The sequence below is a fragment of the Peromyscus californicus genome, unplaced genomic scaffold (genome assembly GCF_007827085.1).
Source record: "Peromyscus californicus insignis strain IS unplaced genomic scaffold, ASM782708v3 Scaffold_15__1_contigs__length_86483966, whole genome shotgun sequence".
Classification (NCBI taxonomy): Eukaryota; Metazoa; Chordata; class Mammalia; order Rodentia; family Cricetidae; genus Peromyscus; species Peromyscus californicus.
In genome coordinates this window covers 34,584,788-34,610,359 of record NW_026294447.1, presented here as the reverse complement: position 1 = coordinate 34,610,359, position 25,572 = coordinate 34,584,788, and the positions used below count along the sequence as shown (strand labels likewise).

Genomic DNA, 25,572 nt, shown 5'->3' with positions numbered 1-25,572 from the left:
CCACCACCGCCCGGCTACGTTTTAAATTTTTTAACACAACAATTTTAAATTGTACTCATGAAAGCAACTATTATTTTTAAGTAATTATTTTTGATCCAACACTTTATGATCTTTTTTCTCTTTAATTTGTATCACTATTTTTAATATCTTTATTTTAATGTATAAGTAATGACTGAATTTATTTCATCTTTTTCCTTTTGTTAAAAATAGATTCTTTTCTCATATAATATATTCTGATTATAATTTCCCTCCCCTCTACTCCTCCCAGTTCCTCCCAGCCTCCCCTCTCCTCTGGATCTACCACATTTCTAACTCTCATTAGAAAAGAACAGGCTTCTAAGAGATAACGACCAAAAATGACAAAATAAAATCTAATAAGATGAAGCAGAAACTATCATATCAAAGTTTGACACGGCAACCCTGTAGGATGAAGAGTCCCATGTACAGGCACAAGAGTTAGAGACCCACTTAGTCTCACAATTAGGGCTCCCATAAAAATATTCAGCTAATAACAATAATATATACATGGAGGACTTGGTGCAGACCCACATAGGCTCTTTGCTTTTTGCTTCAGTCTCTGTGAGCTCATATGTGCCTTGCTTAGTTGATTCAGAGGGCCTTGTTCTCCTGGTGTCCTCCATCTCCTCTGATTCTTACATTCCTTTTGCCTCCTCTTCTGTGGGATTTCCTGAGCTCTGAGGGAAAGGATTTGATAGAGAGTTCCCATTTAGACTCTCTCTTTGTATAATGTCTGTTTGTGGATCCTCCATTTGTTCCCATCTGCTATTGGAAGAAACATTTCTGATGATGACTTGATAAGGCACTAATTTTTGGTGTAGCAGAATGTCATTAGGAATCATTTTAATGATACTTTTTTTGTTTTTTAAATATCAGTAGTGTTTGGTTTTACCCTATGTCTCTGGGCTATCTAGTCTCTAGTTCTTGGTTACCCTCGCAGTATAAGGTATGTATTCCTTCTCATGGAATGGGCCTGAAATCAAATCAGAAATTGGTTGGTTATTCCTGCAAGTTCTGTGACATTGTTACTCTAGCATATTTTGTAGGCAGGGTAGATTGTAGGTCAAAGATTTTGAAGCTGGGTTCTTGTCCAAATTTCTCCTTCAGTGGCCTGCAGAGTACCTTCCTGCCTCAAGGAGACTAGAACTTATGGGTGAAGGCCCCATGTAGGCACCAGCTTGAGTTGTCCATGTTCAATGAGTTGTATGGATGTTGTCCTAGGCAATGGAGCCCCACTATCGGTTTTCAGAGAGCAATCCTTTGTCTGTGATTGTTTAGGAATTTCCGTGGGACCCTCTTATCCAACAATTTAATAGATTACAACACAGTCCTGCCACTGAAAGCCTTACCTGGAGACAGGAGATGTCCAGTTGCGTCTCCATATTCCCCATTACAAGGAGTCCTTATTAGAATCACCTTCATACATTCCCAAAAGTTTCCACTGTGCTGTTTCCACACACTACCAAATGCTTCTAATTCCAGCTGTCTCTCCTCTGCCCCAACTGTCTCTCTACCACATCTTCCCCTGTACTCGAACTGCCGAAACTCATCCCCACCTACTCCCACTATGCCTGTTAAATCTATTCTATTTCTTTCTCCCAGGGAGATCCATTCACTCCCCCACCCCAACCCCTTCACTTTACCTAACCTATCTGAGTCTACAGATTGTAGCTTGGTTATCATTTACTTAATGACTAATACTAACTTATAAGCAAATACATAACATGTTTATCTTTCTGGGTCTAGGTTACCTCACTCAGGATTATATTTTTTTTTCTAGTTCCATCCTTTTGTCTGCAAATTTCCTGATGTCATTGTTTTTCACAGCTGAGTAATACTCCATTGTGTAAATGTACCACATTTTCTTTATCCATTCTTTAGTTGAGGGACATCTAGGTTGTTTCCAGTATCTGTCTATTATGATTAAAGCCGCCGTGAATGAGATTGAGCAAGTGTCCTTGTAGTAGCTTGGAGCATCCTTTAGGTATATTCACAAGAGTGATATACCAGGATCTTGAGGTAGATCAATTCCCAACTTACAAAGGAACTGCTATATTGATTTCCATAATGGCTGTACAAGTTTGCACTACCACCATCAATGAAGGAGTGTTCCCCTTCTTCCACATCCTCATTTGTCACTTGTGGTTTTGATCTTTGCCCTTCTGACAGGTGTAGGATGGAATCTAAAAGTAGTTTTGATTTGTATTATTCTGATGGCTAAGGATGTTGAACATTTTTTAAAATGTTTCACAGCCATTTGACTTTCTTCTATTGAGAATTCTCTGTTTAAATTTGTACCCCATTTTAAATTGGATTATTTGGATTTTCAATATCTAGTTTTTTGATATTCTTTATATATTTTGGATATTAGCCCTCTCTCAGATGTGGAGTTGGTAAAAATATTTTTTTCATTCTGCTGCAGCTTTGTCCTATTGACAGTGTCGTTTGCCTTACAGAAGCTTTTCAGTTTCATGAGGTCCCAATCGTTAAGAGTGCCTGTGTTATTGGTGCCTGTATTCAGAAACTTGTCTCTTGTGCCAGTGCAGTCAAGGCCATTCCCCACTTCCTCTTCTACCAGGTTCAGTGTATCTGGTTTTATGTTGAGGTATTTGATCCACTTGGACCTATGTTTTGTGCAGGTTGAGAAGTATGGATCTATTTGCAAATTCTTCTACATGGAGCTACCCAGGTTGACCAGCACCATTTGTTGAAGATGCTGATTTTTTTGATTGAATATATTTATATGATATAACATGATGTTTTGGTACATCTATAGATTATAGTTTATCCAATGAGAGTGATTACCTAGCAAGAGTATTTATCATTTCATTGTGCTAAAATTTAAGACCTTACCCTTTTTCTATTTTGACATATACATTAATTATACTTTATTTATTGTGCAATAATCCAGGAGAATGTTATTTCTCCTACTTAACTGTAATGTCTACAGACTGAAAATAATACTTTCAATGTGGTCTGGACTTGATAGTTCTGATTTCAAGAACATACAAAAGAAAATTCCATATGTAATTAATTTCAACTTAAAAAAAAAATCTCTTCGTTGGACATCAGACTGGCAGAAATACCCAAGATAAAACTGAAATATTTGATGTTGTGTGGAAATGTGGATTAGAACATGCCATGTATCAGAAACAATGCAACAGGTCCACACATCAGCTAAGCTTTAGTTTGGGTTGTCTGACACAGTAACTGTATAGTAGAGATTAGGAGGAGAAATGCTTCCTCTGATAGGAAACAGATTGATGTTCCTTTGGGTTTGCAAGATTCCTTAAGATTCTAAAATCATTTTTTAAAGCATGAAATGTGCTATTTCAGAATAATGAATGCAAAGCATAGAACTTTCATTTTTTTAACCTAGAAATGCTACATGAGACTAACTCTGCCCAAGCACTAACATTATAAGAATGTATTTCTTCATATATAAGACAACTCCATGTTCTTTTTTTCAATGGAAATTGTTCAAAAAGAAAATTAGGTTATATTGCCAAAAAGAAATCTAGTGATTAATTTCTATATGTAACTAGATCTGTGTATTCTCTTATTATATTTAGAGTCTGGCCATACCTACTAGTGTAAACCTTGAGAAACTCATAATTTTTTCCATCATGAAATGTTAGGTCATGCTACCCAGAATGTAAAGTGGATTCTTTGTCATTATTAGTGGATAACATAAAATATGATGGTCATAGGTGAAGCAATAAAGATAGACAAATAGAAGAAATTGGTGTTGTAGGTCATCCATGAACATATTCCTTGGCACTACTGTGGCATACACTTTTGGAGAGTACTTATGTAAGAATCAAACACTTCCTCTCTAGAAAAATCCTTCCTAGCACATAAAAAAACAAGTGTTATAGAAGGAGATAGGCTTTCTTCACTCAAAATGTAAGTCCTGTATATAGTCAAAAATATGTTGAAAAGTTCTGAAACTGTATTTGAGAGAGAATTTTTTCAAGAGAATATCCTGAATATAAATAGCACCTCCATATCCTGAAGGCAGAAAGACATAAAACCAAAGTATGGGGCAGCGGGAATGAGGGTTCTGTTCATTTGTATTTTCCTAGCAATAAAAAGATATCTTGAGTAAATACAAGAGAACAAAATTTTATTAATAAATATATAAAAGTTGTTTCTATATAATTCTGTAATTTTTGAACAGTTTTAAAGCTGATTTCAGATGAATAACTTCTGCAGATCCTAGTTTTAGCGTACTTGTGATTAATGAACTTCATGCATCACAGCAAACATTCACCTCACCATCGCTAATAGGAAGGTTGTTAATAGGGGATTATGGCACGCTGTTAATATTTTACCCTGTCTATGAATTAGATATTCCACACTGCTCCAGAACTCCGCAATTTAGTATGCTAATTGCCTTGAAAACCAACCTTATTTAATTAAGAAAATTACATCCCTTAAATTTCTCGGTATGTCCATGAACATAGCAAATTAGTGATTAAAGGTCACCATTGCATGTGCGTTTCAGAAATCATTTTATGCCCTAAACCTACGCCATTCCTATTTGTCTAATGAGTCTTAATACAACTTTGTGTGTGTGTGTCTTAGAGTTTGAGGAACCTAAGAGATGAGAGCCGGGTGGTGGTTGTGCTCGCCTTTAATCCCAGTACTTGGGAGGCAGAGGCAGGTGGATCTCTTTGAGTTCAAGGCCAGCCTGATGATCTACAGAGTTGAGTTTCAGGACAGCCAGGGCTACTCAGAGAAACCCTGTCTCAAAAAAACTGGGAAGCGAGGGAGGGAGGGAGGGACAGGAGAGATTAGAGCTTTAACCAACCTGGAACCTTTTTTAAGATGTTACAACTCATTCCTAAGCCATTTTCTCATGAATTTTCACTAAAGGAATAATAAATATTGTCTTTGTGTTGTTGCAAAAAAATTCTAGTAATACGTGAGCCATATTAAAGCTTCAAAAGTCATGGTTTTTGAGTGGGGCCACTCGTAGGTTCCCTCTGCCCTAGTGGATGACCCCCCACCCATGTGCATATGGATAGCATTAACTGGACTCAATAGGTAAATAAGTGAGTAAGTAATAAATAAATAAACAAACAAACAAATAAATAAATAAGAAAGATTTGCAGTTGGATGAGAGATACAATGGGAAGTCAGTAGGTAAATAAGTGAGTAATAAATAAATAAATGAATGAATGAATAAATAAATAAATAAATAAATAAATAAATAATAAATAAATAAGAAAGACGTGCCGTTGGATGAGAGATACAATGGGAGGTTTCGGAGAGAAGTCAAGGTGGATGTGAACAACCTACATTGCATACGTGAATGAAATTTTTGAAGGATACATAAAAATGAAAATAAAACACAATGAAAGTCATAACACAAAAGAAGCACACGGAGGACAAAGGCACTTCTCGTGCCTTCACATCTACAAAGGTCCAGGTGAAGTCTCATTCCAGTACTGTAAAAGCCACTCAGTGCCAAGCAAGGATACTGAAAGCACTCTCTGCCCCAAACCTGTGGTTTATCTTTCAGTACTTATTCCTGTCACATATTTGTACTTCAAGCTAATATATTGGTTTAGTGTTCTTTAGTGTACTTATTCATTAGTGTTGTCCTGTTGCCTCCGTAGTGTTCACTTGTAAGACCTACACACTGTCAATTTCATTACTAGAGGGGATGAAGAATCCTGTATATACTTTGGTCTAGAAATGCCCAGTTGTATAAGGCAGTAAGTTCATTTTAGTAAATTAATGATGATATTAGATAAATTAAATTCCACTAATTGTCTTATTTGGGCATCAGTAAGTTAAAAACACATAGTGATAACATTCCAAACATTTCAAAATGGAAGTTTGGGCATTGTTGAAAATTTATAATGAAAGTTGATTTTTAAAGAAACACATTCATAAATATAAATACCTTATATTTGTCCTACATTTGCAGATGGCTTCCAGACAGCCTCTTCTTGTAAGCAAGGAGAAAGGGCAGCCAAGTAGTGTTGTACTTGTAGATTCTGGGAGGATTGTGAATGAGGATGAGCCAGTCACCAGTCCATGCTAGCTTAGTGATTAGGCTTAGTGCATCTGTCCATGCTATATGAAGCAATTGCGTAAAAGTCTTCAGCTGCTACAGGTCATATTGTTCCTGATTAGAAGTATTGAGGGCTTTGTATGAGCCACAGTTTGCTGTTTCAGTGTTTACTGCCAGGTTAGGCAATACTTCTTAAATCAAGATTGGCATGCCAAGGGAGTCTTAAGAAAGCTACAACCTCAGGTCATCAACCCTGTTCCTGTCATGATTGTGGGCAATTAGTGCAAAGAGAAAGAAATGAATAGGGCTGTCTAGGGTGGCCAGAAACAGAGGACGTCACCGATTGGCGGAAGTGTATTTACAATAGCATAGGAGTGCAGAATTCAGAATTCCATTCCACGCCTTTGCTGTGTTACTATTGACAATGCCAAGTGCTGGGGTTGACAGACAGAAGTGGGCGGTAAACCTTGTCTATGTGATGAATTCTAACTAGACGTTACTTTAGGCTCGATTTTCTTCTTTTTTACAGTTAAAAACATCTTGCTACTATTTTGTAAGCACTGGTACTATTGAGAAACACTATACCAACCTGATTTTCAGTCCTTTGTAGTTAAGTCACCTGCTTGCTGGAAGCTTTTTGGTATTTTCTTTCCACTGATTTTAATATATATATATATCTTCCCCATCTGATGCATACCTTCTGGTTCTTTACAAAATTTTTTGACATAAATCCTTTTCACAGTAAGGAAAAATTATTTTCAAATAACTTAGACTCACAACTGATTGCCTAGACATGTGCAGGGAAGTTCTTTGGAGCCCTCCACTGGCAACCCCAATCTAAAGTCCTGTACAAAACAAACAAACAACACTAAGAACTTGACAGCATTGCAGACTCCAGCATGTCGTCAGAGTTTTCCAGTTGTACACATACTCTCTTTGGTATGTATGGATGCTTGCTTGTTCAGATATTGTGTATGTAAAATAAGACATCACATGAAGCTTTGTACAATCACAGAGCAATCATAATGCCCTACTACAGTACATACAGGCTCTCTTGTATTGACCCATTATAGCCACATTCACCCCCAACTTTGGAAAACCTCTAATTTTCTCTCCATCTCTACAAGTCTCATTTATTTCAATTATTATAAAAATCACATAATGTAATCTCCATCTGTAGTGGACATTAGGCAACTCAGTCTAATTTCCTTGAGATTCATTCAAGTTGCAGCATGTGTGAGTATTCTTTTATTAAGTTTTAGATAGCATTCTGCGCATGAATATACCAGTTTTCTTAGCCCTTTGAAATGTATTTAATTTGTGCAAGTTTCTCTCTTTTATCCAGCTCTCGGGTAACTATAGGTACCCGTGAAATAAACTGACGTTCAAATCATAGCTGCTTCCCCCCACATCAGCTTAAGAATCCGAGAGAGCCAGGCGGCAGTGGCACGCGCCTTTAATTCTAGCACTCGGGAGGCAGAGCCAGGTGAATCTCTGAGTTCGAAGCCAGCCTGGTCTACAGAGTGAGATGCAAGACAGGCACCAAAACTACACCGAGAAATCCTGTCTCAAACCCCTCCCCCCCAAAAAAAAAGAATCTGAGAGAAAGCAAATATAATAATGTAGCCAGCTCCTGGTACTGCAGCCAGGCTGGGCTCCTGCCCATGCACCTTCAAGCCCTTCTAAGAAAACCTTGGCTTTAGCTTGGGGAAGGCTCCTTACACCTGAGCATTTTGAGGGGAGAAGCGGGGAGAGAAGATCCTCTCTGACTGTCAATTTGCCTGTAAATGTCGTTATCCATCTGTGACCTTTCCCCTGATGTGATCATTTGTTCATTTGTTTCTAAGAGGGGCAAGCCTGAATCATGTCTGATTTATACAACGATGAGAAAAACAAAGCGCTATCTGCTAATGTGTCTCCTGTTTGTAACGTGACCTTTTTTCCATTAGAGGCTGCAATTTTCCTCTAACAACTGCCAATCTTGTTTTATGATATCTCTGCAGTTGTGTCTGGAAAGAATAAAAAAAAAATCCTGTTATATATTTCCTTCTTTTTCTTGAGAAATGCGTTATGGACAAAAAAAAAAATCTTACTTCTGCTTATACTGAGTTGAAATTCTTACACTCTGATGATATTTTCATTGATTCCATCTGTTTAATTAGAATGATTGACACCCTTTGTTCTTAATTAGTTGTCTGACCTTGATAAAAATATATTTTCTGCAAGTACTTTGTCACCATCCAGTCACATGGTCTTGCCGTCAATTACTTGCTTTTAATCTCCCTTTTTGTCTCCATCTTCCTTTACTTTTATTCTTTAAAGGAGCCATCACATATGTGTATGGTCATTATTTTGCATTGTTCATTAAACACTTAAAATACATGAATGGATAAAAGTCTTAAAGCTGAGTGTTATCTACTCATTGGAAAAGCCTTTATCTTTGAGGCCTCTCAAACCCTGCAGTTCTAAGTATTAGCCTGCTGTGTCTGAAGCCTGATCCTTCTACCGTGTCGCCCTCTGAAATGAAGGGGCATTGTGGATCCCATTGCTTGGGCTAAAAAGAGCCTCCCTGAAATCCATTACTCATATCCATTTTATCAATGAGTAATGAAAACTTTGTCTCTTGAATGTCCCTGAAATGATTCCATCTTTGTTAATCTCTATAAACATTACCAAGTCATATTTCTCACCAGAGAAGTTATCAGTTTCTTTATGAATACACTTGTACCTTTCTCATTCAAGTTGTTTACCGTAATTAGCTCCAACTTTTTAAAACTCTATGGTTTTTCTTACTAATTATACAAATCTCATATATTAAGAATTCTGGTCTATGTTTTGGAAATTACCATTATGAGTTTCTCTTTGCCTCTCTAATTGTAATTGCACATGCTTTAAAAACTGTGCAATTGAAAATTTGCTTTTTATAGCCTCTGACTGTTAGGTTGTATTAGAAAAGCTAGCGTATTCAAAGATCTTAAATTTTTTCAAATATTTACTTTTAATACATTAGTGTTTTTTTTCTTAAGATAACAAGTTTGGAGCATGTTTCTACAAACATATTAATTTGGGTAAAGAGATAAGGATTATATTAAATTAAAATACAATTTAAAAAATGATGGTATTGCTCAGTAGTAAATAGCTTGCCTATCATACATAAGACCCAAGTTAAACTCTCAGCACAAAAAATCATAAAAAAAAACCAATAACAATAATATTTGAATGTAGGCAGATTTAACTAGAGAGTAACATTATATTATATATTTAACAAATATAAATAAATTATGTTAATAAAGAATAATAAAATTACAAAATATGCATTGATGACAATATGTGTGTAAGTGCAAACAACATATATTTTGATGCTTTTTATTAAATAATAAAATTTTCAGTGAGGAGATTCAGTGAGGAATCTGTGATCCACTCAAAATTTCTGAGAATCTTGACGTATACATTCGTTCATCTCAGATTTATTTCTCTGGGAACCTTATCCATTATTGGACTATATCTCAGACCCACACAGGTTGAGTATTCTCACGTGATTTACTCTTTGTGGAGAAATGATAAATATCATTTCTCAGATTAGACATTAAGAGGCCTTGCAGAATCCTGCTCATCTCTACAAACCATCTGAGCCCAACAAGGAGAAAAACATGTTTTGGGTACCTTAACAGTCCAAGATAACAACACACATGGAACTAACCATGAGTCTAACATGACTAGAAATGAGCCAGATTCTGCATGGTGTTCACCAACTGACTTGGACAGCCTGTACACAAGGAAGAAATAAACGTTTGTATATGCCAAGAAGACTTTCTGGTTATCTGTTGCATTATATTCCTGGGCAATTGCTAAGTGCAACATTGTGTTATTTTTACTTTGGTGTTTCTTAAATTGTTATTTTTTTAATCTGATCTTTAAATAGAAGACAATATTAACAGATTGTGACCTGAATTAGGAAAAACTCCCAGAAAAAAGTATTTTGCAAGGTATGTGGATGAACTGTACCATCTACCGTTAACGTTAACTATATACATTTAAACTTGTACATGAGTGTATAGTACTGAAAAGAACAAAGTAACATAAGTGTCTATGAACTTGATGTGTATTTCTTTTTTACATAAGCCAGTTTAGACAGCTGCAGATCATTGCCAACATGCTGCTTCCTGGGAGCATCCAACAGACACAGGTGTCGTGTCTGTTTTTGTTTTTGTTTTACCTTCCTGTCATCATTTTTTGGTGCATGACTTCTCATGCTTCAATTTACCTATTGAATTGGGGACTCCAAGCCAGAATTAAGAATAAAAGCAGAGCATTAAACTATGAGATCAAAAATTTCATGTACTGGCTGTTTGGAACCTGGGGCTTATACAGGGACGCTTGGCTCAGCCTGGGAGGAGGGGACTGGACCTGCCTGGACTGCATCTACCAAGTTGAACTCAATCCTCAGGGGAGTCTTTGCCATGGAGAAGATGGGAATGGGGGGGTGGGCTGGAGGGAAGGAGGGCGGCCGGGATGGGGGAAAACAAGAGAATCCGTGGCTGATATGTAAAATTAAATTTTAAAATAAAATAAAAAAAAAGAATAAATTTAAAAAAAAAATTCTCCAAACATATGAACCCGTTCCTAGCTGTTTATGAGCTCTGCACTGGCCTTTCCAAAAACACTGCATGGCATCTCCATCCACATTCATTATCTCTTTAAAGGGCATAAAGACCAAGAATGGATTAACCACATTGACTTATATATGCATACCCATTAAGAAGTTATTAACTCTCCTCACTCATAAAAATCTACCAAATTTATGACTTTATATTACTGATTATTTTTAAGTTCTAAATTTTCTATGGCTCAAGGAAAAGTTCACAGAACTTAACATCGTATGAAAACGTAGTTGTGAGTATTTTACGTGATACTTCAGTCTGTGTGCTCTGTATTTACTTCCTGGTTTAAGATACAGATTACACACAAAGATAGCTCAAGACGGTTTCATAGCTTTCTTCATCATGTAACCCTAAGTTAGATACTTGTGGATTGATTATAAATGTTATCAATCCACATTGTTTAGTGATTTTCAAAACCAGAGACTACTGTTGATATTTTTAATTGAAAATTCAATATGTAGTGTTAATCTCTATTTCAACACTTGTGAAGCCACTCTGTTTTTCTTTCTTTTTTTCTAAGCTAAGTCCATAATTTTTAGCTGTTATCATGTTACTCATTGAATAAAATAATACATAGCATTATATTTAAGTTTACAATGTATGTTTGCTCTACTTTATAAAAACATACTAACATGTTTCCCCACAAATGTCGCGTTGATTTGAAGTGGTTATTATTTCATTACTATCAAGCTGAGGCAGTCTATCTAGTCTGAGATATCCCTTATAAAGTCAGGTATGTCTCCTAAATTAAACTGAATAATTTACTTAAAACACATAGAGAGTATTCAATAATATTGGCCATTATTATAAATAATTTTGAAAATTGGTAATCACCACACATTTGCAAAAATCAGTAAGCTGGATAGTAATAATGATTCATAAGAAACAAAATGCCATTTAAACATCTACCTTGCATACTGTCTATGAATGTTGAAGCCATGGGCAGCATTTTCAGGGTGAAACTATACACCCATGCGCACTAACCCTAGGACTTAACATGGTGGTCCTCTTACAAATGTAAAGCAAATACTTGCTCTTCACAGAGTAGTTAAAGGAAGTGACTATAGTCCTTCACATACCAGACAGACTTCAATATCAGTTTAATCCTAACTAAAACCTTGAAATAATCAAAACATAAACGTGAAACTATTCTTTTTTAATGAATAGCTGAGGTGCTTAATTTTAACAACTCCTCCAGGTTGAAGTGGATGGCTGGCTCCAGTCACTGACAGACTTTCACCTATGGATGCAATGACGTCACGAAAGTAATAAGACCTCTGTTGTTTCCCAACTAGACAGGAAGCAAGTTTTTCTTCCACTGTAGTTTTCCAGAATCTAAGAAGGCTGATTTTTACTGTTATGCATGGTCTCTTGCTTGCAGTGATTTTGTTTTAACAGATGGATGTCATAAATACCTGGTTGAGGGTATGTCAGTCACACACAAATTCTTTCCCAAGGCAGTGTGAAATTTGCTGTCACTTATGTGATTTATGTCTGATTTGTGAACACAAACTGGACACAGCCAGGGCACACATTCACAGGTGCTCCTAAAAAAATTTCAAAGCAGATACTGACTTTACTTGAACTATCCGATATCACAAAATCTAGAATATTTCGTAATGTTTAGCCTCTTGGAGATGGATTTACAATCTTAGTTTACTATTCACACACTCTGTATAATTGTCATGGGTATGTGAAAAGGGAGCATCTTGGTCAGGAAAACCTGTAAAGTAGGCACGTAATATTCAGTGATAGGAAATGAAGACCAAAGATTCAAATTAAGCAGGATTGTTTGGCTTGGCCTGGGTGGAGGGGACTAGACCTACCTGGACTGAGTCTACCAGGTTGACCTCAGTCTGTGGGGAAGGCTTTGCCCTGGAGGAGATGGGAATGGGGGGGGGCGTTGGGGGGAAGGTGAGGGGGACGGGAGGGGGGGAGAACAAGGGAATCCGTGACCGATATGTAGAACTGAATTGTATTGCAAAATAAATTAAAATAAATTAAAAAAAAAAAAGACAAATCAGAGACAATGAAGTAATTTTAGACAACTCAAAGAACACTGAGGTATTACGAATGCCTTGCCAGCCCCATTTCGGAAGACAGCACCTACACAACTCATTGAACATGGACCTATGGAACTGGTGCCTACAGAGAGCCTTCACCCCTACATTCCAGAGTCTCTGGTCCAGGAAGGTACTCTGCATGCTACCAAAAGAGAAACATAAACACCAAGTCAGCCACAAACCCAGGTAAAACGAAAGACTGCTGGTCTAAAAAATGAAAAAGAAATGTAGTGATAAAATGTAACCTAAAGATATTATGCTATACTCATAGATGAATGGCTTGTTTGGCCATCTTCAGAGAAGCTTTGGCCTGCAGCAGATGGGAACAAATACAGAGACCCTCAGCCAGACATTGCACAGAGAGTGAGAGACCTTGGAATAGTCAGCCCTAAGTAGGATGCATCCATCAAATCCCTCACTTCAGAGCTCAGAGAAGAGAAGAGGAGGCAATACAGTGTAAGAGACAAAGGGGATGAAGGACATCAAGGAAACAGGACCCTCTAAACCAACATGAGCAAAGCGCCCATGAACTCAGAGAGACTGAAGTAGCAGCATGCATGGGGCCTGCGTGGGTCTCACTAGGTCCTCTGCATATATAGTATGACTTCCAGTTTAGTGCTTTTATGGGATTCCTGAGTGTGCAAATGAATGGGTCTCTGATTCTTGTGCCTTCTCTTGGGCTCTTTTCCCTCTGTTGGTCTGTCTTGTCCAACTACATTGTGATAGTTTTTGTTTTATCTTTTTGTATTTTGTTAATTAAAAAAAAAATGAATGAATGAAAACCTATACACTAGGGTAAAGGTTAACAACTGAACTGTTATTATACCTGCTAAGAGAGGGAAAATTCGTTTTCTCCAATGGAGTGACACAGGGTATATCAACCACTCCAGGGCAGGCCTCATGTTTAGGAGTAGTTAACCAGTAAATATATAGTAGACAGTATTTTTGTTTGTTTGGTGGGAAAGAACTTTAAAGTTTGGTGGGTACAGAGGAGGAGAGGATCTGGGACTTGGGAGAAGGTAATAATATAATCAATATATCTTTACATTTAAAAACTGTTTTAAATGGTAACAAAAAGATCTATTCATGCTTAAAATATTACAAGCATATCAAAAGGAGAAGAAATAAACACAAGATGTATCTTATACTTAGACCTAACTGATGTGTCTTTGTGGTAATTTTTACCGAGTATTTCCTTTGCTAAATAAAATAAAATGTAGACTAAAAAAAAAAAAAAAAAAAAAAAGAGTGTAATGTTGGAATTAGGCAATACTGACTTCTCCAGATAACATGGACTCAAAAATTGGATGGCCTAGGAAGGTCTATTAGTATTTTTGTTTCCTCAGTTGAGAAGTAAGAATCATGATAGGAACTGAGGTATACTTTCAGAAAAAAAATAATTAAATGACTTAACATTTTCAGTAATCTGGTCCTAGTGAAGCCTCAAAAATGCTGCTAGCTGTTATTTTTGCATTTCTTAGCGAAATTACTTAAGTCTAGAATTCTCAACTATCATTCCCAAACTGCAAATCCATAAATTGTGAAAGATGATGCAAAATATAGCATAGACCAACATTCTTGATATGTGACTAAAAGAGAAGAATGTTGCCTCTTAGGCACCTGGGAAGCTGGGTCGACAGTAAATTTGAAGGGGCCTGGCTTAATACTGTTTGCATGCAGTCACACAAGAGCAGGAGAAAACTCACTTTCTGATTAAGTTCTTAAGTGTCGTGCAAATAACATGGCAGATGTCATGTTTCTCCCTAGAAATTTAGTCACAGGTACAGACAGGAAGCCCTGATTTATGACGATCTGCCTGCATTTTTTTTTTAACTTCTCCGTGAGGTAAAAGTAATAGTCACTCTGCGACAACCACATTTTGAAGTTTCATATTTTCCCAAGCTCATGGTGTGCTGCACGAAACTCTCCGGATGCTGCTAGACAGCAGAGATCAGCCCTCTCTCAGCCATGTGGCCCCAAAGTGAGACACAGATGCTCAGGAAGGTCCTGGTATGCTATTGCTGAGCTGGGGTGGGCATCTTCTACACACTATGCTTCCTATCAAAATGTTACTGTGGTTGGTCTGTGATGACCCATTTTAGTTTGCTGCTCAGCTTGGCCTGCAACTCTTAATCTTTATAGTCCTGCCTCCTTCATAGAGCTGAGATTACATTACAGCGTGTGCCACCACACCCTCCCATGCCGCGTGTTTAAACTGTGTTATTCCACATGCTTTTAAAAAAATCATTGATATAACTCATCCCTAAAGTTACAATCTATTGTGGGAAACAAAACATATGAATAACTTAAATGGATTTGTAAATTAATTTTTTAAAGAAGTCACCTCAAAAGTTCCCTAAAATAAATGCTACCGATTACAGTTCAAACATTACAAAGGACACAAGAGAATGTGACAAAGAGTCAAGAAGACCTTGAACCAAAATTTGTTGAGTTTAACATAGCCTATATGTCTTCTAAGATATCTTTTATTTTTCTCTCCACTTCTATTGATGTTGTTATTCAGAAATTTGTATATGGAGTAACAATAATCTATAAACTTTAATGAAGTGGGTTAAATATAATATGAATGCAATTTAAGGATAATTAAACAGCTACCACATTGATTTAGGTTAAATTAACTAATCATTGAGATACAAAGGATACACCCTACTTCATAAAATTCAATCCATAGATGTGGATGTGTTTCAATTATTCCGAGCAACTTCTCTTATCTTTAAGCTATCCTCTGGTGACTAAGGACTAATGTAAAATCTGTAGGTGAGCATTCAAGAATGTTAAGAGCTTGCCTTGTTGCTAGCCCTGCAGTGAGGCTTTTGCTGTGGTAGAAGTACTGGCTTTGTTAGGCTTTCAAAGCCTTTGTTGTTCAAAGGGATGCTCTGATTTTGTTTGCATTTTCCTAGCACTACACTTTTAACTATGTCACATCAGCTTTAATCTAGGTTGAAAAGTTTTGAGTTATATATAGTCTTCCTTTCCATTGATCTGTTTCCTGCCTTCCTCCCTTCTTCCCTCTCTCCCTCTCTCCCTCCCTCCCTCTCTCCCTTCCTTCCTTTTTTTTTCTTATTTTTATTATCTCTGAACAAGAACATTTCACTGACTGTCACAGAAGACTTTTCTGAATGAGTAATGCATAGTACTCCCCATTCCACTAAAAACATTCTTGAAGATACTTTGCAAGGTCTTTCTTTTACGTGCTAGAATGTTTCCCAGACTCTACCTGCACAAATACTTAACATCCCTCCACACCACCAGACAGCAATCTCTTGCTCAGAGAAACACAGGAGGAAAACACACTGCCTGCCAGGAAGAGTGAAGCCATGGGCCTGCTCAGTGCTGTCTTCATCTAAGGTTTGCCACAGTTTTTTCTTTTATTTTATAATGAAGTAGCTACTGCTGAAAGAAACATAAATGAATAAATGAGAGAATGATTTTTAGAATGAAGAGAATGATTTTTAGATATCCAAATGCAGGTTCACAGCCACTTACCACACAGGTTAAAGCATCATTTTGCAGGAATGGAGAAAAGGCTCAGTGTTAAGAAACATTTTTCTTGCAAAAGACTGAATTAAGCCGGGCGGTGGTGGCGCACGCCTTTAATCCCAGCACTCGGGAGGCAGAGCCAGGCGGATCTCTGTGAGTTCGAGGCCAGCCTGGACTACCAAGTGAGTTCCAGGAAAGGTGCAAAGCTACACAGAGAAACCCTGCCTCGAAAAACCAAAAAAAAAAAAAAAAAAAAAAAAAAAAAAAAAAAAAAAAAAAAAGACTGAATTAAGATCCCAGCACCCTTGTGGGGGTAGCTCACAACCACCTGTAACATCAGCTCCAAGGGATCCAACATCACTTGGCCTCCACAAGCGCACACTCACTCACACAGGTATATAAATAAAGCTTTAAAAGCTTTTTGAAGTTATATCTAGCTGTTGAGAACTTTAAATATTAATAGGTATATGTTTCATTCTAGTAATTCCCTTCAACCTGTGCTTTTTCATTAAGACCTCAGCATGAAAAAGTGAGGTTCAATGTCCATGAATGAGAACAAAGCAATAAACACACATGGGATTTTAACAGATTTTTTTTTAAAATCCATGTGAAACAACAGCCTTGGAAGCCTAGTTATTAAATCCAACGGAGCCTGTGCTGGAAGGAATGTGCAGAAGGTGTGATCAAGAGAGCAAAATGTTGAATTGTTTTACATCAGAAATAAAATGCATTGAGAAAAATGCCCAGTTCAAGCATGGTACTCCCAGACATGGTAAAGCAATAGTTTAATACAAAGGAGAAGAGTAGCAGGTAGATCAGGGAAGGTGTGGCACTCTTTCTAGCATCTCCCAAAGGAGGTGAGGTCTTGCACAGAAGCTCTGGATCTTGCATGGGGAAGAGATCCTTACTAGCATAATAGAGCAGATAGAGGCAGATTTGGGGTTGGGCGTGGGGTGTCGTGGGGTGGGGGGGGGGATGGTGCCTGGCATCTCCTGCCTCACCAGTACTTGAGATGCTGACAGAATATACAAAATGCCTAAAAGATGGCTAACATGCTTCTTAAACACAGTGCCTGTGGGTTACCTAAGAAATCCATTGATTGAGTAAATTGTTGAACCAGGGGCAAGGCAAGTCCAGTTACATAAAGAATGGATCCTGACTGCTAGAACAGGAGAAGAAAGTGCAGATGAAGTGGAGTAAGTCTTGGAGCAATGTGTCTCAACCTGTGAGTCACGACCCTCTTGGGAGTCACATATCACATAACCCGCATCTCAGATATCTACATTACCATTCATAACAATGGCAAAATTAGAGTTATGACGTAGCAACAAAACAATTTTATGGGGGGGGGGGTCACTGCAAGATGAGGGACTGTATTAAAGGTCACAGCATTAGGAAAACTGAGAACCACTCTCTTGGAGAATAACAGTGGAAAAGTAGAAATGATCTTAAGACAGGCTTTCTGCTACCTCCACTCCTGCCTCAATTTTTGTATTTCTATGGAGTACTCAGTCCTCAGTACAACTGAGTACATACCTGGAGTTTATCGATTCCAAATCTTAAATCTGCTAAGTTTAACTTGATATGTCAGGAATTAATTATATCTTATCAGCAGTGGAGTAAAACTTAGTTTTCGAAGCATAAGAATATTCCTGTTTAAGGAGGAGCCATTTGCTACAGAATCTGTACTTCCTCTAACTGCTTCTGAGCATAACTTTCTACTACTCCTCAATTCCATATGTGATATTATTCTGAATATCAATCTGGAAATTCCAGGTATTATACTCATAAGGTAGATAATTTCAATAGCCAGAAAATTATGTTTATGTCTTCTTCAAGTAGTGGAAGGGACTAGTTAGGTATTGAAGCATAGAGAGTGTTAACATCACTTACTAGTTTGTGTCTTCTAAGATGATTTATTTATACTACAGTAGTATGACACCTTTGAATTCTGACATAAATATGGATCCTTAGTGCTTTCCAAACTGCATTTTTATCATTGCAGTCTGATGCCTATTGAAAGCCATAGATAGTATCAACCTGGCCATGACCTATTAAATTTATGACAATGGAAATGCTGCAGGCAGTGGTAGATGTTGCCCTCACACCTCAGAAGATGACAGAAATTTTAATCAGCAAATTTTGATGCTTTCTATTGAGGGGCTAGGAATGAATAAGTCCATCCAAGTGAAGTTGGCTTTCACAGAATGCTACTTAACCCTAATATAGAAATAATAGTCACGGTTCAAAAGAATGTGACAAACAAAAATAAGTAAACCTCTATACATTACTTGGAGAAGGTCCTGCCAGCAGTCAGAGGGATGAGATTATGAGCAATGTTTGGTATGGAACTTATTTCCAAAAGTTTATGAGAAGTAACGCTTAGTAAGAACAGTTCCTACAAAACCCCTTCCTCTATAAGATGCAGCTAAAACAACAGTGCACCTGAGATCCGTGACATGCATCTTTTATTTGGGAGTATAAAAAATGTGACATATGTACATCTTAGATTTCACTTAACTATGATGAATAATTTTTTTTTAATTTTCATAAGAAAAACGGATACAACTCAAGATCGTTGTGTTAAGTGAAATAAACCAGTCTCATGAAAACAAATGTTGCGTCTTTTCTCTCATATGTAGAAACTGGGTGGAGGTATGAAATTAGAAGTGGGAATACCAAGGATATACAAGCGAATGAACCATAGGAGGAAGTGAGTGTCAGTCTCTCTCTCTCTCTCTCTCTCTCTCTCTCTCTCTCTCTCTCTCTCTCTCTCTCTCTCTCAGCTAGCCACATTAACACAAGAGGAATGATGGTGTGGATGTGCCCTTTTAGCTCTTCCTCATCCAGTCCTTTCAGCGGAGTTCATAAGAGTGCTTATAGATGTGCACCATCCAAATGGAATGAGAAAAAGATGGCCGCATGATTTCATTTCCCACTTTCAATTTTAAGTCTGTTGCAGATGTTTTACTTATTTACTTAAAATATCTAATTTTGTTCCTTTGAAAATTAAAGGAAGAATTCAACATGTTTTCTTTTTCCTCCCAAGAGAGGCCTTTTCAGCAATAGTTATTTAATAATCCCATGTGGTAAAAATTAAACAAATAAATAAATAGAACCGCAATCCATAGTTTTTAATAAAAAGCCACACCATGAGGACTTTGGGTTATCAGCTAGCTCTAAGTTATATGAAAGGAAAATATCTGTTTGGAAAAGGGAAATGGATTTTTAAATCAACATGAAAATTTTTAACACTTGCGTTCCTCAGCACACAGGAGGGACAAATTGGAGCTGTTTCTGTTTTTACGGTTTGGATCCTTTGTTTCCAAGTGCTTGGGGGTTTCTTCCTCAATAAGTGGGTATAATTGTGCATTCATGTGTTTGTGAAAACAATGCTTTCAGTTTCCCATTCATATATTTTGCATAGCTAGCTGGTATGCAATACAAAGTATTAACTGCTTATGCTTTCAACTACTGAAATGTATGTTTTCATCACAGCTTTAAAGTAAAGTTTTGGAACCAACGGCATTCTTTTTGAATAGACATGTGAGGTTATATACTTTGTAATTTATAACAATATCAACATAGCCAAACTAACTGAAATACTTGAACAGAACCTTTATTATATCAACAAAATACCTACTATTCCTGCCTCTGGTTGTGCTACAAATAGGGATTGTATTAAGCTTACATGTCCAGAAAACTGTATCTTGATTCAGCTACTACCATATTTGCCTTTATACATTTATCTGGAAGAGTTAAATTGACTTTATCTGCTTTTTGAAATAATTACACTTTTGCATTAAGTTCCTCCATATAAAACTTATAATTTAAAGACAGAAGAATTGTTATTTACATTAAGTTACTTTGAAAGAAATGGCCTTCAGAGATATTTTTAGGGATAACCTACAATTTTATTTTTATACTTTATTTATTTACTTATGTTTTTGCCATTTTTCTATGTATCCTATGTTATGAATATCCCTGTCACTGAGTATAAGAATTCACCTGTTAAAGCTGTAACATTTTTTAGTGCCACACAAACTTGGAACAGTCTACAGATCCAGCAGAGCTGTATGCTTGCAAGACAGATTTTTACAGACATGTGTTTCTGCATGTCTTGTGTAGACAGACATACTTTGTCATTTTATTATAGCCATGTTTTTTTCAAGTTCATTTGCACAGCAAACTTCCTCAGAGAATAGTTTCGCTTTCTGGAGTACAGGGAAGATTTGATGTCCACTATAGTAAAGATATAAATATGTTGGTCAGGTTTGGTTGCTGTTTGTTTTACGACATAAGGATTTTAAAACTCAGGGTCCTTCAGACATACCAAAGCATATGTGCCATCAACCTGGTGATTTGTTATACCATAAGTTATGGAACTAAGAAGAACCAAGGCTATCAGGTAGCTTATCATGGATGTCTACTGTGTCATAAATCCTATACAGAGTCAAAGTTTCCCGGCCTCCTGTGTGAATCCGAAACACCTTTACAGTCTGATTTGTTTGTGAGGTGGAGTTACACTCACTTCCATTCCTTCCACATAGATTCTAACATCCTTAAATTTCCGTATTGTTTTATAGCTGCACCAAACTTTAATACTGTGACTTTTTTAAATATTTCAGTCTATCTGATTATGTGAAATAATGTGGATTTAATTTCTATTTCATTGATTCATTGTAAGGACTTAGCTTTCCCTAATTAATTAGTTTTATTGGAGTTTCTTCATCTGTGAAATACCTATTATCTGAGTCATTTTGCTACTGAATTCTGTTTCTTGTTTACTTATAGGAATTTTAACATATTCAGTTTATTCAAAGCTCAGGCTTCTACATTCCTCTGTAATGGGGGATATTAAGGAGAGCAGACATTTTTATTTATTTATTTTTTTCATTTTACATACCAACCCCAGTTCCCTCTCCCTCCCCTTCTCCCTCCAACCTTTCCCCCATCCCACCCCCCATCCATGCCTCAGAGTGGGTAAAGCCACCCCTGGGGAGTCAACAAAGTCTGGCATACCAAGTTGAGGCAGGAACAAGGCCCTCCCCCCGAAAACAGACTTTTTAAATATGTGATTTTATTAGTTTTTTGAGAGTTTCATGCAATGCATTTTGAACATCTTCACCCCTACTGCTGCCACTAACTCCTTCCAAATTCACCCCTACCTCTAATTCCTCCCAATTTCTTGTCTTTTTTTGAATTAACCAGCAAGATCCAGTTTGTCCTGGCCTTATATTAGTGGGTGAGGCATTGACCTACCAGAGGCTACAACCTTTAAAAAATCACTCTCCTTCCCTAGAAGCTATTAAATGTCCATAGTTCCTCTGTCCGTTGTGGGGGTTGTAAACATCTCCACCATTCATATTGGAAGGTTGACTGCAATTCTATAGACCCTTGGCCAGGCAACCACAGGGCTGCTGTGAGTTCAAGAGTTCATAGGTGTTGTCATTTCCAGAAGACGCTATTTCTTTTGATGCTCCCAGATCTATGGCTTTTACAATCTTCTGCAATAGGCTCAGAGCCTTGAGAAGGGGCGGGGCTTATAGATATCCTATGTGGCCGAGCACTCTACCTACTATCATTATCTGTACAATGATCAATTGTGAGCTTCTATTTTAAACATAGTCATATTTATCTCCTCTGTTTTGTCTTTTTTATTCCTATGTATTTATTTATTAAATTTAAATAAAACTACATCATTTTCCTCTTTTCCTTTCCTTTCTCCAACTCTTTCCATGTACCTCCTCCATTTAACTACCTCCGATCCATGGCCTCTGGCCTGTTTTTATTAACTGTTGTTGTTGTTGTGTGTGTGTGTGTGTGTGTGTGTGTGTGTGTGTGTGTATGTGTGTGTGTGTGTAATATATACTTATATACTTCTAAGTATGCAAATATAATCTGATCAGTATGTACAATATTACTTGTATGTATAGATTTTTCAGGACTAGCCATTTGGTAGTGTATATCCATTTGGTATGCTATTCTCTAGGGAAGACTGTTTCCCCCACTCCCAGAATTTCTTAGTTGTCTGTAGTTCTTTGTCTAGGATGAGACTCTGTGAAAGTTCCCCTTCCATGTTAACACATTTATTTGTGTCATTGTCCTTTGGGTCTTATTTAGGTAGCCATTGTGATGAGACCTCATGGGTGTAGTTACCCTGACATTTCTAGGAGGTGCAATCATACAACAGACCTCTAATTTTGTCTTTTAAGGTTAAGTGGTTGAACTTACTGAGACTGACTTCTCTGTGTAATACTTAAATAAGGATCTTATATATGCTTTTATTCTGTACACATACTTCTTCGATAGCATATTCTCTTCTCTCTTCTGAATACAGCTCCAGTAATTACATATGAAATAGTCTCTTTTTAATTCTAGTGTTTTGTTTGTGCTTTTTGAGACAAAATTAGTGAGAAACATGGACAGTACACATATTAGAGATTGCCATTCTCAGAAATCTAACAGTAGAAATATAAGAACAATAGGAGTCCAAGTTTCAAGTTAGGATTAATCTACCTTTGGAGAAAAAAATCAGTATTTTTTAAATCAATGTATTTATTTGTATTTTATGTACATCAGTGTTTTGTCCACATGTATGTCTGTGTGATGGTGTCAGATCCTCGGGAACAGGAGTCACAGACAGTTGTGAGCTGCCATGTGGGTGCTGGGAATTGAACCCAAGTCCTCTGGAAGAGCAGCCAGTGCTCTTAACACCTGAGCCATCTCTCCAGCCCCACAAATCAGTATTTATCTGAATGTACACATACACATATATGCACACTTATATAGTATATGGATAGAATATATATACAAATATGTGTATTTGTAAGGAATTCATACATATATGTGTACAGAAATGAGAGAGAGAGAGAGCATTACAGAAATGAGAGAGAGAGAGAGAGCGCACTACCTTGTGAAAATCTGTAAATTCACCATCCACATTAGTAAGTGAAATTCTTATGTTGTACTCAGCTGCTCACCACCAAGGCAAACCTAAACTTTGATTCTTAATACTTTGAGACAAACAAAAATGAAAACCTAAGACCAGTGGAAACTAGGGAATTTTCTCCACCTTTATCTGAACTATCAAAGGATTTCACAGTCAAAGAGTGAATGGCCTTGTTTGATGCCCTTGGGAGCATGTCAGAACAAAGGTATGTCTCTAAAAAACTGTGTCTTTGCCTTTAGCCCCAAACATCCTCCAGCAGGAGAATTTTAAGTCACATGATCAGCACATAGTTAAAAAAAATTAAGGGCATATATTACCACAAAAAAGAGCATATATAATATATTTTAGGTATGGACAGCAACAGAAAGTATTATAAATAAACTATGCCTATTACTTCTCATCTGTCTATCATCTATATTATTGGATTTAAGAAGAATAAAAAAATCCATGAGCATTGGATAAGCCAGCAAAATATGTTAAACAAAACCCCAACTTGCAACAGTAAATAAATCCATGATTACCTATCAAGAACTCTAATGAATAAAATGCAATAATTCAATTAATAAAAATTTAAATTGTTAGCCGGGCAGTGGTGGTGCACGCCTTTAATCCCAGCACTCGGGAGGCAGAGCCAGGCGGATCTCTGTGAGTTCGAGGCCAGCCTGGACTACCAAGCTACACAGAGAAACCCTGTCTCGAAAAACCAAAAAAAAAAAAAAAAAAAAAAAAAAAAAATTAAATTGTTAATAAAAATCAGTCACATGAATCGGAAATTAAGAAGAGATATTATTTGTATGAGAGAAAATCAAATACACATATAAGAGGGAAGGAGAGAGAATCTGAGAGATTGAAAGGCCAGACGATTCTATATCTATGCGGTAAGCCCACATTCTCAATTACTAAATGCTTCCTTGTTTCTGTTTGTGACTGGATAAGACTCAATATTCTTTTCTCATTTTCAATTCCAAAATAAACAGTTGTAATAAATGAAAATTATTAATAAAGCATCTTATGTGTTTATGTTCAATTTCATTCATAGGATTAATCAAGTTCTTGTTTCTAGCCAATTAATAGATTCTCTATAAATAAGTGTAGAAATGTGTTCAGTGTTTTTAATGTATAAAAGAAACTTATTAGGCGCAAAGCTACACAGAGAAACCCTGTCTCGAAAAACCTAAAATAAATAAATAAATAAATAAATAAAAAAGAAAAAAAAAGAAACTTATTCTTCATTTAGCCGACTTCCTCATGTTGAACAGTGCTTGACTATTGAGGGACAAACCAAATGGGAAGTCATGTGACAGGAACTAATGAATTTGTTTCATGTATGAGCAGCTTTCCTTTCTTAATGGCTCCACTGGGTTATTCTTAATTTTTAAAAATTTTAACAGAATGGAATCACTAGAAGAGGCGTTTTTAAAATAAATCTCTGGAAGAGTCTCTCCTAAGACCGCATTTGGTTTACTGGTAACTTGTATTTCTGCTCTGTAAAATTGTCTGACCTAGGCTGGAGAATGTACCTCAGAGAGCACTTGCCATCATGGGTGAGGCCCTGAGTTCAGTACCTAGTGCCCCCAAAAACTAATCATAAAATTATCTGAGCATCGTGTGTTCAGTGTAGAATGCTGTATGACACTCCTTCCTTTTTCAGCTTGCTACAGTGGTGTTTCAATCCCTTTTGCTCAACTGGAACAATTTATTTCAAAGTCATTGATTATGTGTGTCCTCCCGAACCCAATGGCAGATACCTGATTTTATCTTATTAACTACCAAACCTCATTCTTATGGAACTGCCCTCTGATTACTTAGAAATGGATCCTTTCCACTGGCATTTACTGTATCACTCTGGATCCCCTTTGTCATTTTAACTTTTTAATTTCATGTATAACTTTTGGAAATCATTTTATAGTGAGTTTTATTTCAGTCTTCATTATATCTCTGTTTTCAATGGACTTAAAAAATAACTAAGAGCCGGGCGGTGGTGGCGCACGCCTTTAATCCCAGCACTTGGGAGGCAGAGCCAGGCGGATCTCTGTGAGTTCGAGGCCATCCTGGTCTCCAAAGCGAGTTCCAGGAAAGGCGCAAAGCTACACAGAGAAACCCTGTCTCGAAAAAACCAAAAAAAAAAAAAAAAACTAAGGAAATACTCTTCTCTGCATTATAACTCTCATACCTGCAATTCATCCTGGAAACTATTAGGTATGCACTACCTATGTTTGTTGATATGATAAAGAGGATTCAGTTGTTTAAGAATCTAATACACCATCAATAATTTATGTTAAATGTAGTTCTATATACCCTTCTTCAAACATCAAATGGTGGTCTTTGTTTGAACATTCCAACTCTCAATAT

General features: G+C 36.9%; 1 protein-coding gene across 1 annotated transcript in view; it reads left to right on the top strand.

Annotated features, from left to right (window-relative positions):
* Nucleotides 1-25,572, top strand: part of Mdga2 (MAM domain containing glycosylphosphatidylinositol anchor 2) — a 794,049-nt gene that overhangs the window by 727,327 nt on the left and 41,150 nt on the right.